General features: G+C 31.9%; 1 pseudogene; it reads right to left on the bottom strand.

Annotated features, from left to right (window-relative positions):
- Window positions 1–4,696: 4,696 nt before the first annotated feature.
- Window positions 4,697–14,337, bottom strand: LOC141684938 (putative cysteine protease RD21B; annotated as a pseudogene).
- Between the last annotated feature and the right edge of the window lie 1,136 nt (window positions 14,338–15,473).

Raw genomic sequence — 15,473 nt, 5'->3', positions numbered from 1 at the left:
TAGTTTTTTTGATAATTTTTCTTAATAAAATATGAGTTTATAAATATTTTTATGTTGTATCTAAGAAAATAAAATATACATTCACATTTTTTATTCATCAATATTAAAATTTGAGCTAAAAAAAGAATTATACTTTAGTTAAAAAGAAAGACGAGCGAGCAAGAGAAAATAATGAAAATGATACTCAAGAGTTTGATTTAGCTCATACCCACCTCGGTTCTAAACCATATACCTCATGGGTTTCAGGAATGGGTTTTAAAACAAAAATTTTTTAACCAAACACATGGTATGGGTTTTATCCATTCCAACCCAATACCTTATACCCAGATTTGTTGAACCAAACACCCCCTTATTAAACACTGCTCATAATTTTATTCAATATTATTCTTATTGGTTATTTCTTTTATTCGGAATAACCAAATAAAATTTCTTTAAACTCAATCATTCTTTTATCTCGAGATGATTAAATTTATTGAAGATAGGATGGTGCATTGTTCATGTCATCCAGATACAAATGTTTATTGATTTCTGATTTAGTCTAGTGTTCGTGCTAAAATAGCTTATTTGACGAGTCCTGACCGTGTGTCAAAATTGAAGAGTAAACTTTCCGATTAAAATATTTCCAATGCTCTTTCTAAAAAATAATATTAGGGGACTCTTATTTTGAACTGGTCAATATGGTCAAAGGCGAAAGACCATGGTGATCTGAATTATTTTATCCAATGGATAATACAATTTTTAGGCCATGTGTTGTCGGGTTAATGTGAAAATGTTAGGAGCAATTGGTTATATCAAGCAAAAACTATCAAAGGTTGACATTAGAACTTATGTATCAACTGACGATGATGATGTAAACAGATGATGATAGCGACGGATGATGATATCAACGGATGATGATGTCAATGAATGATGTAATCAGTTTTTTTCACATCAGTTGATCTTCAATATAAACATATGTATAATCAATAGCTTCCAGGAACATCAACATCTTTACTCTCCATGTAAAGTAATCAACTATTTTCGGGATGGGAATTTTCATGCTTTCATACTTAAATTAACAGTTAATTTAACCGCTCTGATATCACTTCTTGCCCATTAAATTAATTGTTTAAGCGGGTTGGATACAATTATTAAACAAACTGATATATTATGGATGTAAAATCAGCACATGATGAATCAAATAACAGTTTATATTAACCTTTAATAAACTGTTACAAAACTCTCTGAAGAACAATATTCTTAAGAGTTGTTTATACGAATACTCGAGTTAAGCACCACAAATAAAGTGTTAACTTATTCTATGTTTACATACTACACAACTACAATAAATCCATATTATTTATAAGATATGTTACCGTATAACTCTTCTACTTTCTATACATGTCTAAATCAACTACGATCCTATAAATCAGCACCTCTTGATTTATCTCGCAGAATTGACTTATCCACTCAGATCCTGACAGTCTTCGTATCTTGACGGCTCAACATATCCTGACTGTCAAACGGATCCTAATTGGACTACATATCCTGATTTCTCTGTCATATTCTGACGCCTTGATAAATCCTTATTCGTGACATAGACAGTTCCTAACAAAATCATATGTGAAGATACCATTCCACAAAACTTGTAATTAGGAGACTCTTTTTCCTTGCTTGTCCATTAGAAAATATGCTAATGTCGAGCCTGTGATGTTAATAAAACTTAGTTACTTGAATAATTAAAATATATATATATATATATATATATATAAACTATAAAAGACATTGCTCAAATCTGACCAATTACATATGAGCCCCAACCAATATATAGCAACATTAGAACTAACATTAGAACTTAGAACTGTGTTATCTTACTTCAATATACGGTAACATGAAAGGGAAATATATAAAGTAGAGCTGTTCACGAACCGAGCAGAGCCGAGTTTTGATCGAACCGAGTCGAGCTGTCATTTTTTTTGCTGAGGAACCGAGTCGAGCCGAACTTTCTTAAAGAACAAAAATCCGTGTTCGAGCTCGAGCTCGTTAACGAACGAGCCGAACACAAGCTTTTATCGAACAAAATCGAGCCGAGTCGAACCGAGCCGAACACGAGCCGAACACGAGCTTTCTCCATCAAAACGAGCCGAGCTAAGCTGAATTAAAAAATTCTGGTCAAAACATCGGTTGACTGTTAAAATAACGAACTAACTACTTTTATTTTTTTCTAAAAATTTTGTCATATCACTAAAATAAATTGATCTTAACATCCGTACGGTTGGATCATTCATAAATATTTTTTTAAAAATTGAAACATTAATATGATACAAACACTAGTTACAAGTACAGGTCAAAACACCGGTTAACTGTTAAAATAACAAATCAAATATATATATTTTTTTTCTAAATTTTTTGCCATTTCACCAAAATATATAGATCTTAACATCCGTACGGTTGGATCATCTATAAATATTTTTAAAAAAATCAAAACATGAATACGAGACTAAACACTAGTTACAAGTATATGTAAAAACACCGGTAGACTGTTAAAATAACAAATCAAATATATTTATTTTTTTCTAAAAAAATTTCGTGTCACTAAATATATCGATATTAACATCCTTACGGTTGGATCATTCATAAATATTTTTTAAAAAATTGAAACATTAATATGAGAATAAACACTAGTTACAAGTATTGTTCAAACAATTGGTTGATTGTCAAAATAACAAACAAAATAAATTTATTTTTTTCTAAAATTTTTATCATGTCACTAAATAGATATTAACATCCGTACGGTTGGATCATTCATAAATATTTTAAAAAAATTGAAATATTAATATGAGACTAAACACTAGTTACAAGTACATGTCAAAACATCGGTTGACTATTAAAATAACAAACCAAATATATTTATTTTTTTCTAAAACTTTTGTCATATCACTAAAATATATAGATATTAACATTCGTACGATTGGATCATTCATAAATATTTTTAAAAAATCGACACATCATAACGGGACTAAATAGAAGTACCGATCAAACTACCAGTTAACTGTTAAAATAGCAAACCAAATATATTTATTTTTATTATATCACTTAAATATATATATATCTTGACATCCATACGGTTGGATCATTTATAAATAATTTCAAAAAATTGAAACACCAATCAGGAAATAAATACTAGTTACAAGTAGTAGTCAAATCACTTGTTAATTATTAAAATATCAAATTAAATTTTTTTTTTTTAATATCTGATTTTTTCAAATTACTAAAATATATAGTTTGAAATTCGTATAATTCAAAATTTTAAAAATATTTATAAAAAATCTGAATAAAATTCATATAATTAAATTTATAAAAAAATTAAATTTTTTTTGAACCGAGCTCGAGCCGAACCGAGTCGAGCCGAGCTCGAGCCGAACATGCCAAAAGCTCGTCTCGAGCTCGTTTTCTTAACGAACACATTTTTTGTGTTCAAGCTCGAGTACTTAACGAACCGAGCCGAGCTCGAGCCCTTAACGAACCGAGCCGAGCTCGAACTTGTTCGCGAACAGTTCGATTCGCGAACAACTCTTTATAAAGTAAAACAAAGTTCAGGACTAAGTGCCCCTATCCATTACGGGGACATTGGCCACAGTGGAATAATTAAAAGATATATAAGATTGGATTAGTGCACTAAAGAAGGTAAGAGTCCCCGGAAGTTGCTTTCATTTTTCTAACATGGTTTCAAATTTACCTTTCGAGTAACAGCTACCGAATAGTTTAAACCAACCAGCTTTGAGAAATAACGATACACACGTGCACGTTATAATTACTACACCAGAAGTATGTTTGTGTGGGCTCCCTAAAATCTGGTAAATCCATTGAGGACTTTCTGGAGCAATTGTCATTCCCAGAGCCAATAGTATAGAGGGAATAGTTGTGACCGAACATTGTCATTTTGTAATAAAAGTTACCATAAAAGTATGATTGCAGAGGCAGATATTATGGTTGGATTTGTGGATGTGGTTTAGTTTAGTTAAATCTAGTTTACTTTGTACTTAGATTTGTATATGTTTTTAGTTTATTTTTTAACAATTTCCTTTTGCATACTTTTGTTGCACCTATCTCTCTTGGATATTTATTTCTCAAACATATTTATTCGATTAAATCGAGGTCACTACTCGTGGTTCCTCCCACTACAAATGTTACAGTCCATTAATTCGAATAGTTTGTTAGATTGTGGAATGTTTCACTGTTATCTCCAGGGTGTAAATTTTTCACTTGGGTTTTGGAGAACTTTTTACATTCTTATACTTGTATCTCCATGTGAGATGATGAGTTTTTTAATGAATATATTTTCAGCTCTTTGCATTAAGAAAAACACTACTTCAGAATGCTTCACACGCTTAAGATGAATCATATGTGGTGAATGGTGATAGCATCGGACACTACCTGTACATACATTCTCAAAACACTATGGAAGAGTTTATCTAAAGTTTAACGAGTACTGATGACTACTACCTAGCTACTCCTATGGAAGAGTTTATCTAAAGTTTAACGAGTACTGATGACTACTACCTAGCTACTCCTATGGAAGAGTTTATCTAAAGTTTGACTCAGTACCAACTTCTAAACATTATAGTTTTGTAATTTACAGTAATGTACTATGAATATGTCGAGAGTCCAGCTCCAGACTACCAAACTATCTCGAGACTACCAAATTATATTAATACTAACAAAAATGAAAATGAAACAAACTATCTCCAGAATACCAAATTATACTAACAAACTGGACAGGATAACGAAAATGAAACGATAGGCACGTTTGGGCATTGATGTCGCAGACAGGAAACTCTTGCGGGCAGCAGGTGGAGTGATGATCGCAGCAGGTGGCTGCCTCAGGTGGGCAGCATAAACACTTTGTATAAACACCAGTCTTTGTAGGATATGATGGCTGCATTGCTGTTCCACACTCTCCAGTATTAGTACTTGCCACATTACGCTCTAACAGCCAACAACACCATGGTCTAACTCTGTTCCACATTATCCAGTGAAAGCACCCTGAAGGAAGTAACATAAATTTTAGAAAAAGATAATTAATTTTAGAAAAATAATCAATGATTAAATGTTCATAGATAGTGGTCCAACTGTTTTAATTTTTCTGTTTTTTAATCTTCAAGATTCACATTTCAGGTTGTTACGCAGATTCTGTATATGTAGTCAATTTTTAGGTATATAGCAGTATTTTTATTAAAAAATCTAAGGCTTTCATTTCATGTATGAGAACCCGAAAAAGCAAATTGAAATTTATTGGATCGAGAGCCGATTTTATATTCGAAATATATAATCCAATAGCAATCCGAAAATCAATATTAAACCGATTCAAAAATTATCCGAACCGAAAATAATACAAAATAATAGATCCAATTATAATTTAAAGTCGAATAAAACAAAATAATAGATCATCAAAATCGAGTATGACCCAAAATATGATATCTAACATAAATCCGATTAAAAAATTTGATAAATTGAGGTTTAGTGGTCATTTGTTAAATTTGAACCATCTTTTCTGGAAGAATAAAATTGTTGGATGATTGATTATCTGAATGCTGGATGAGTAATGTCGTTTGATAAAAAAATATTTTTTTTCTAAACAATGTATTTTTTTAAGTTATTAATAAAATGTCATGTCAAATTTTTTCATATTTTCTAGAAGAAGCATAAAATATTTTTTATCAAGTTTATACGTAATCATAACATTTTAAAGAAAGGTACAATATTATAAAATCAATAGTTTTTGTTACCCCCTCCGTCCCTATTTACATGTCCATTTTATTTTTCTAGAAGTCTAATTAACCAATTTTTGAATTAATTTAAAAAATTATTGATGAATTATTTTTCAAATATGCAAGTTACATTTTAAAATAGAGTAAATGTAATTTTCAATGATATTATTTTAATTATTTTTGTCAGGTTATATAATAGGGGTGTAAATTCAGTAAAAAAATGGTCAAGTTGACCAGTCAAAAATCAAAATGGACATATATTTAGGAACGGGGGAGTATTTATTTAATTACAATAAATTATTTTTCATATGAGATTTATAAAATATGATTATGTCAAATGAATATAAAAGGATAATGATAATAAAATATAAAACACATATCAATCATTTTTTTCCCAACAAACATGGACACAGCAAACCACAACACAGATGTGGTGTGATTCAGAGTAAAATTTAAGGCTCTGTCATCTAGAGGAAAATTTTTGCCTCGTCCAGAAAAATAAGTAAACATACAAATAATTTTAACCGGTCAATATCCACTCGTCCAGTATTTTTAGTTTGGTTCAGCAGTTAACAAATGACCCCTAAGTTTAGTTGTTATAAGGTCACGACGTAAGTACTTAGTAGGTAAGTAAAATTACTTATTATGATCATAAGCAAAATTCATATATAAAATAATTTAATATTAAAATTAAAATAATTATTTTAATATTCTTAAAAAAATAAATTACACAATATTCAAAATTTTACAATAAATAAAAAGATATATTTTTAAAATTTCACAAAATAATAAATATGACTACGTTATTATCCGAAAATATTCGAACCAATTTAATTTGAGCTAAAAAATTTCGATCTTGATCCGAATTTCATTCAATTTTAAGATAAACTAGATCTAAACTGTATTAGATTAGATCCGATATGAAACGTCACTAATTATATCATTATTTGAAAATTGATTCAGATACATGAAACCGATGTGATTATCCAAAATACTTCTCAAATTCGGAACCAAATTGGAAAATAAGATAACTCTGTACCAATACTTGGTCCTGGCAAAATGTGCCTAATCCGAAAAAGCGAATCGAAATTCATGAAACCGAGATTTGATCCGAAATCCGAATTATACAATCTGATAAATATCCTATGTAATTTAAAACTGCACTTGAATTTTAGAATTTTAAACCTCACTTGTTTTTCGATGGATGTTTATGCAGTTGTTATCTTAGAATTTGAATTAGAGCTGTTTCCGTACTAGAATTTAACCCTCTGCCATAAATTGTATACTTCGTAGTATACAGTAAAATTCGGATATATTGTAGACGTGAAGGTCTAGTTTACTCAGAACCAAGAATTAAACAAGAGTAGACTAGTATAATCAAGCAACTTTATCGAGGTATAAATCTGCGTATATACTTTTCTTTTGAGTGAATTGATATTGTGTGGAGCTGTGTAGAAAGTAGAAGCACACATATATGTATGTAATTTGAAAGTGGGTTGGTTTTTAATGATTTAACTAAACTTGATTTGTTTTTGGACGGATGTTTATGCAGTTGTAATCTCGCACTTGACTTGTTTCTCATGTTTATGTAGAATTTGAATTAGAGCTTTTTCATTAAAGCAGATTGGGGCTGACTTCAACCCTCTGCTATAAATTGTGTACTTCGTAATTTAAAGTAAATTTCAGATATATCATAGACTTTAATGTCTCGTTTACTCAGAACAAAGATTTAGGATAATTGAATAAACTTGATATTAAAGCTTGATTTGAGACGAGAGTAGACTATTATAATCAAGCAACTTTATCGAGGTATAAATCTGCGTATATACGTTTCTTTTGAGTGAATTGATATTATGCAAACACACACATGTATGTATGTAATTTGCAAGATGTTTTTATAAATTTTAGCAATGTTAGAGTTAGGATTTGGGTTACATTTTGACTATAATTTTGGAATTTTAAACCTGACGTGTTTTTCGATGGATGTTTATGTAGTTTTAATCTTAGAATTCGACCCTGTAGAATTTGAATTAGAGCTTTTTAATTAGAACGCTTTCATGCTGTTTCTGTACAACAGACTGTTGTAGGTTCCAGAAAGGTCAAGAAAATTGTCATGTATGGTTAACTTCGTAAGTTCTTCTGAACTGATCTAGAATATTTTAAAGCTGCGTATATACTTTTATTTAAGTGAATTGATATTGGGTGGAGATGTGTATATAGAAATAAGCAAAGATACATACTTTATCCACGTATAAATCTGCGTATATACTTTTATTTAAGTTAATTGATGTTGGGTGGAACTGTGTGTAGAAAGTAGAAACACACATATATGTATGTAATTTGCAAGATGAGTTGGGATTTAATGATAAAACTGGACTTGACTTGTTTTTGGACGGATGTTTATGCAGTTGTAATCTCAGACTTGACTTGTTTTTCATGTTTATGTACTTGAATTAGAGCTTTTTAATTAAAGCATACTGGGGCTGACTTCAAGCCCTTGCTATAAATTGTGTACTTCGTAATACACAGTAAATTTCGGATATATCGTAGACTTTAATGTCTTGTTTACTCGGAACAAAGAATTAGGTTAATTAAATTAACTTTGAAAGAGTTATAGGCATGCAGTGAGGCATGTTGGAGGTTCCAGAAAGGTCAAGAATATTGTCATTTATGGTTAACTTCGTAAATTCTTCTGAACTGGTTTAGAATGTTTTAAAGCTCGATATTTGACATGAGTAGACAAGTATTGGGGGTGGAATATGTGTATTAATTTTTACAAATAAGAGAAGCCAGGTGACTGTTTTAGTATATAAATGAAAAGACTGCTTTGTAATCTCGTAAAACATAACATGTTCATGTAAGTTTAACTATCCATACTATATTGGCTTTAGAATCATGGATATCGATGAACAGCTATATCGACTAACTCAAGAATATTTTTTAGGATGGAGAGGTTAACAGATGAAGATCTTTTAACCGAGGTGCTTTGTAGGCTCCCTGTGAAGTACATACTTCGATGCAAAGCTGTGTCCAAAACATGGTACTCTCACATTTCAAGCCCTGATTATTTAGTTATTGTCCTAAAGAGGATGGGTCTTATTCACTCTTTCAACTTGGCGGTTCTGATGATTATTTAGCCCATCTGAAATTTCCTTTCTCTGAAGGTTATTATTCTTCTATGCCTACCTCTTGTCTAGTTGGTTGCGTTTCTGGTATTGTTTGTGTGTGTGTTTATCCTTATCATAGTAAATATGTTGATATCTACATTTGGAATCCCACAACTAAGCAATCCAAACTAATTCCATGGCCTACTCAATACGCCAAAGCACAACGTGCGCGATACGGTTGTTCTGGTACCATTAGAGAGGCTTTGGGCTTTGGATTTGATCCAATTGATTTTGATTTTAAGGTTCTTAGGGTTGTATCTCCCCCTACATTTTCTGATGAAGTATCTCCGTGTACATTTTCTGAGGTCTATTCTGCAAAGAGAGATGCGTGGCAAAATATTGAAACTGAGACTGATGTTCCTAAAGAAAATAATTTTGATATTTGCCTCCATGGATTTTTGTTTGCCCTAGGAGATAATGGTATTATGGCTTTTAATTTAAACAAGGAGGTTTTTGTCTGTGATATTAAACTCCCTGTAAGCTGCATATGTTATGATGCTCGAATTGCCGACTTCAAGGATTCTATCTCTGTCATTATTTCCAAGTGCGAAGAATTAGACGAAAAATTAACCTGTGGACATTAGATGACGAGACATGCCTTCATGGTGGTGGAGTGAAGGCATCATGGACTCTCAAGCTTAGTATTGATGTAGGTGAGAGGTTTGACTGTGTCCAAGGCTGTTTCAACAGTGAATTCTTACTAGCAACTGCAGGGCATTTCTCCTATAACTCCGACAACAAAGTGGGCAGATACATTAGTCCTGATCCTTATTTTTCTTTTGATGAAGTTTTCAAGTACAGAGAAAGCCTGCTCTCGGTGCCAGGATCAAATCTGGTCGAGTGGTCTAGTGATGAAGATGTTAGTGAGCGAAATAGCTTTGATTCAGAAGATGATGATGAAGAAACACTGCCTGATTCTGAAGACAGTGAGAAGAAGGCTGCATAGATTCTGAAGACGATAATGAGTAAAAAAACGCAGATTTGGGGGTAAATGATCAATTACTCGTCTCAATCAGTATTGTATTTCTACGTTCATTTCCCTCACTTCATTTTACATTTTCTAAATCATGTGGGATATCATGATGTTGCAGCAAATTGGTCTTTTAAGTACTTTGATTTTACTTTTAATTATTTTGGGCTTGTAGATGCTACTGGTGTGTGTTATCCTGATTTCGGTGGGATTATGATGATCAAATGAAGCCTGCTAAATTAAAAGCACTCAATGTTGCAGTTTGTTGGCAAAGCCTACATTGTCAGTTCCTATTTGCAGCACGGCTCCTAAGGGCAAGGCAAACAAAATATATTTTTACAAAAATTGCTTTACAGTTGGAAGATATTTGTTTGTGTAGCCTGCTTGCAATACCGACTTGGACGCAAACATCATAACAGGCTATGTTTTATCTGAACACAAACATCATTCATCCATCTAAATGTAGTGAACAAAATTGGACCCAAAAAAACACAAGTAAAAAAATATAACAGAGAAGAATTGAGGACTAGATTATAATGCAAATTCAGTGCATTACACTCCTAATTCTCATTTATCATTCTCTGAAAAGTATTATACAGCCTACAAAAAATTAGAAACAAATTACCGATTCGTAAAGTTGGAATGCTCTGCCTCCAGCTTCGATTGCTACACTGACTGGTTGATGTGCCACAGCCTGCTTCAGTGATTTTTCGTCATTTTGAGGAACATCTTCATAACCATTGATTGTCACAACCTTGGCATTTTTCTGGAAAATTAATAGACACAAGTACATAAGTTGCAAAATCCTGAACCATTGTATGAGAAACTAGTAACAAATAATATTTATAACAAATTAGTTTGTCTCATATTTAATTTTAATTTATACCCGATTCTGATCACATTGGCCATCAACAGCTTTATAAGGGTAATCATCCTCAGTATCAATGCCACCATTTTTAACTAAGAACTCAAAGCCATAGTCCATCAAGCCACCATTACATCCCTGCTTGAAACCTTTGTCACAATCCACCAACTCCTGCTTAGAGAGAGGGATCAACTCACCTGTTACAATCTGATTGATCCCTTCAACTGCAGCTACTATTGAAAATGCCCAGCAACTTCCTGCATGGTGGAAACCATAAAATAGATTAAATGATGATTTCAAGCAATTACTCATGTACAGCTTCCAAGTCCTGACATATATTTTTGCTTATAAAATTCAGAAATTCCAATACAGAGTAAACAGATGCGAGGTTTCATAGGTTGTAAACCAGGTGGCGTGAGCAGGTTGCTAAAAGTACTAGGGGGACAGATTGATTGTCTAGTTTAACCAACCTGGGTGAGCAAAAAGTAGGCTGTCTACTCCATTTATTTACTTTTTAAGACAGGGATGTTCAAGACGAGGGTTCTAATGATAAGGAAACTCTTAACATTCAGTTTTAGCTACCAGAAAACAGATCAGGTATATAGTCAAGTTCCTCTGAGCAACATAACATTCAACCTAGACAAGGAGTGTGACTACCAGTGACCACGACTAGGCCTGGTCAAGTACTGAATACTAGACCTAGCAGATTTCAGTAACAAATTTCATCATCAAACTTATGGGCTATCAGAATAATAAAGTCAATTATAAGGTAAAATACAGTCTATGCATAAAGGTACAATTTTTACAATTTACTCTCACTTTTCATCAAAATACTTTCTTTTCCATCCTAAAGCGGAAAGTAAAATAAACTTCCAGCAACCATTTTATTTGTTTGTAGAATTATCAAGATTTTTAAGCCATCAACCTACCCAAGGTGTATTCTTCCCGAAAACCACAATTGTTATTCAACTGCCGAACCACTTAACTTAAAGATTGAATCATCAACTTAGCAGATCTACATAAAACTATGAGCTTACGCGTATCAAATTGCCTCACCAGGTTAACAAAAAACCCAAGAAAGCACAAAGAAAAACAAACCTAATGACCAAAAATTACACTAAAAAACAATCTTTACACTTTCACTTCCAGTTTTCACCATCACAATTTTACAAAGAACCAACATCATGTAAAAACAAAAATCATACACCAATCAAAATCATAGACCATGTCAAAACAAAACAAATCCCCCCTTTGTCCCCACATACACATATCAAACATGTATACATCACACAATAGAATCTTGATTTATAAATCCCGGACAAACAAATAAACTCGTCAAATAAAATATTTTTCCGGTCCCAACATAACATGCCTCAAAATCAATAAATCAAATAATCTCGATTATTGAATAAAATTTTCAATGCATCATTAAATCAAATAATCTCGATAAATGAACCCAAAGATGTGGAATGGTTTACAAGTAACATTAGTCACAATTAGCTCACTTTGGATCTCTTCCAAGCTGGTTTCTGATACATATGACTGATTCCCATCATTTCTCTGTCAAAATAACCAACAGAATTACAAGGAGGATCAAGTCTCCCTCTGGTGTTGCAAGATACCTGAACGAATCCCAATGGGTATTTTATTAACCAAAGGTAAAACCAAAGGTAAATTGAGACTAGGCAGAAAATTCTCATCTTATTTAGCAATTTATTGTCATACCTGTTCTAGGAATTTTAATAATTGTTTGATCTTCTTCAAAGTAAAATTAGGTAGTAATATCTATATTCTTTGTACCGTTAAATCTCGATTAAATAATACCCGATAAAGTAATAACCTCGCTTAAGTAATAAATTTCGTCGGTCCGAACTTGGGCCAATGTTGTAAAATAATATTCTCGCTAAAAGCATAAGATAATAAAAAATTAGAAAGTTATTAAAGGCCCAAGTAATATGTAAAGTAATAATTCTATAATTATATATATATATGTAATGTAAATGAGTTACAAAATTCAATTCCTTTAAAATATGAATCGATAGTAGCTTGTTTTCTCTTCCCACCAAAGTCAAAACTAATATCATTCTTGACTTCATGTAAAGTATAAATAACTCTATATTTGTTTTGCTCGTGTTGTTACAAGTAATTTTTCAAATATTGATTTCTTGAAATATTTCTTTTGATTTCTTCATCATTGTTCATTACCGACTAAATGATTTCTTCATACGTAGGTGATTTCATGACCGCATCATTGTCGCTTGGATAATTTAAGCGATGCTCAACATCCATCACATTCCCATATCATAAATTAGAGATAGTTTCATTTAATTATTCGAATCAATTATTTATTTGACTAAGTTTTATTTATCATTTCATTCTGAACGAATCTTGCAATGCCGAAAATAGTTTATAATTCTCGTTATTTTCACATCAATCTTCAATAAATTAATAAAATATTATTATATCGATAAAGTAATAAATTCGGTAAAGTAATATTTTTCCCAGTTCCAAAGGTATTACTTTAAAGAGGTTTAACTGTATAACTTTGTTTGCGCAAACTTTACAGTTATTATATTTCCCAGAAAACAAATTCTAAAGTTATTTAATAATAAATGTAAACTACTCTCCGTCCCAAATTATCCGTCTCATTTGACTTTTTATGGTTAAATTGACTCAACTTTGATCGTAAATAAAAACTCATTATTTCGTTATTTTAAAAACCTGAAAATTGCATATTAAAGCATATTAAATGTACTTTCTAATGATATAATTTTTATACATATTTTCAATTATATAATATATGAAATTTTCAATCAAAATTGAGTCAGTTTGACCGTAAAAAATCAAACATGACAGATTAATTGGGAGGGAAGGAGTACTTATCTTTTTTTAGTCAATTTCTCATTTCAAAATTACTCATAAATGCACTTTTATTTTTTCAAGTATCATTCTCGTATCTTCGTACATGGAGAAAGCTGGGAGTTTGTACCAAAAGTATGTTTAACCCCATACATGTTTTGATACTAAACTTTTGATACTAAATTGGATATGGAATGTGAAAGTCAAAGGCTTACAGTTATGTTATGTTTGGTTGGAGTGAATGAAATGGAATGAAATTTTAAGTGGAAATTGATTAAATTTTTAAAAAAATTTATTTTTTCACCCATTACATTCAAAATCACCTATATAATAATTAAACACTCCCAATTTGAGATGCAATGCTCCATTTCTTATTAACCTCATTTTCTTCACAATTCTTATCATAACAATTTTGTCCATCTAATTATTTTTTTCAAATTTTCCCTCCAACTCCCATTTAATTCATTTAATTACATCAATTCCATTACATTCACCCCAAACAAACACAACCTTAAGATCTTCTCATAGGCGGCACTTTCCGGATCATCAACTGTGAAGTGTCATTCACGAACATAAGCCCCATAAAGAACAGCTAGGTAAAATATAAGAACACAAATTTGTAAAAGAAAACAAATTTGTAAAAGAAAAGGAGCTAGAAACCTGACCACCAGGGATATTCAAGTCCACATTAAGCTTTACTGCCTCAACATACTCAAAAAAATCCATTTTAGAGGACTCTTCATCACTATCAGTTCCTTTTCGGGGTGTTTAGGCAGATATACACTGTTCTTGAGCAGCAGCCAATCTTGCCTCCGCACCACTGCTCTTAGACCTAAGAATCGCATGTTCAGAACCGACCTGGACTTCCCTTGCTTTATGCTTCGATAGATGGTTTTCGTACTTTCTTTTCCATTTTATTCCGTCATGCCGAGCTGAATCACAACACATAACGACTCAAAAATCAAACAAATCGACTCACAAATAGTTACTGAGTTTCTGTATAACCATTAAATTAACACCCAATTGAGAAAAACATAAAATCAAGAAAGTAGGTATTTTAAGTAATAATTACCAATAATCGAACATATTTATGAATTAAATCAGATTTGGGGAAGAAGATTTGAGAAAAAAAACATATGTCAAAGTTCTATCTATTTATGTAATGTAATAGTAGGCAAATATTCTAATTGATATACAGCATTATAGGCCTAACTGTAGGATTTTTACTTGGTGATCAATCAACCAAGCTTATATATATTCAGACATAATCTCAATGAGAAGGCAGGGGTTTTCTCCATATCGAATTCTCTCTCTAAGATTTGTTATGGTATCAGAGCTTTGCGCTCTTTAGTTACAACACATATATTGTTTCTTCACAATCAGCATGACTGGCAAAGATGAAACATCTTCAAAGGAAACGCCTTCAAAAGGCAAATCATCTTATGATCTTGCGGCTAATGACATGCCAGGAAACTTGATCACCCAAACACAGTTGAAGGGCGATAATTTTGATGAATGGACGCGAGCAATCAGGACATCTTTACGTGCAAAGAAAAAGATTGGTTTCATTGACGGCAGCATAACCCAACCATCCGAGGAATCTGATGAATATGAAGATTGGATTAGCGTTAATTCAATGTTTATCTCCTGGATTATGAACACTATTGATTCGAAGCTACGATCCACGATCTCATACCGTGAATCAGCACGCGACCTGTGGATTGACATTCAAGAACGCTTTAATATCTCAAATGGTCCACGTATTCAACAACTCAAGGCTGAATTGCATACTTGTAAACAGGTTCAAGGTATGTCTATTGAAGATTATTACGCTAAACTGAAGAAACTTTGGGAAGCATTGG

Source organism: Apium graveolens, chromosome 9 (genome assembly GCF_009905375.1).
Source record: "Apium graveolens cultivar Ventura chromosome 9, ASM990537v1, whole genome shotgun sequence".
NCBI lineage: Eukaryota > Viridiplantae > Streptophyta > Magnoliopsida > Apiales > Apiaceae > Apium > Apium graveolens.
The sequence above is the reverse complement of the archived record's forward strand: the minus strand, read 5'-3'. Positions and strand labels throughout refer to the sequence as shown.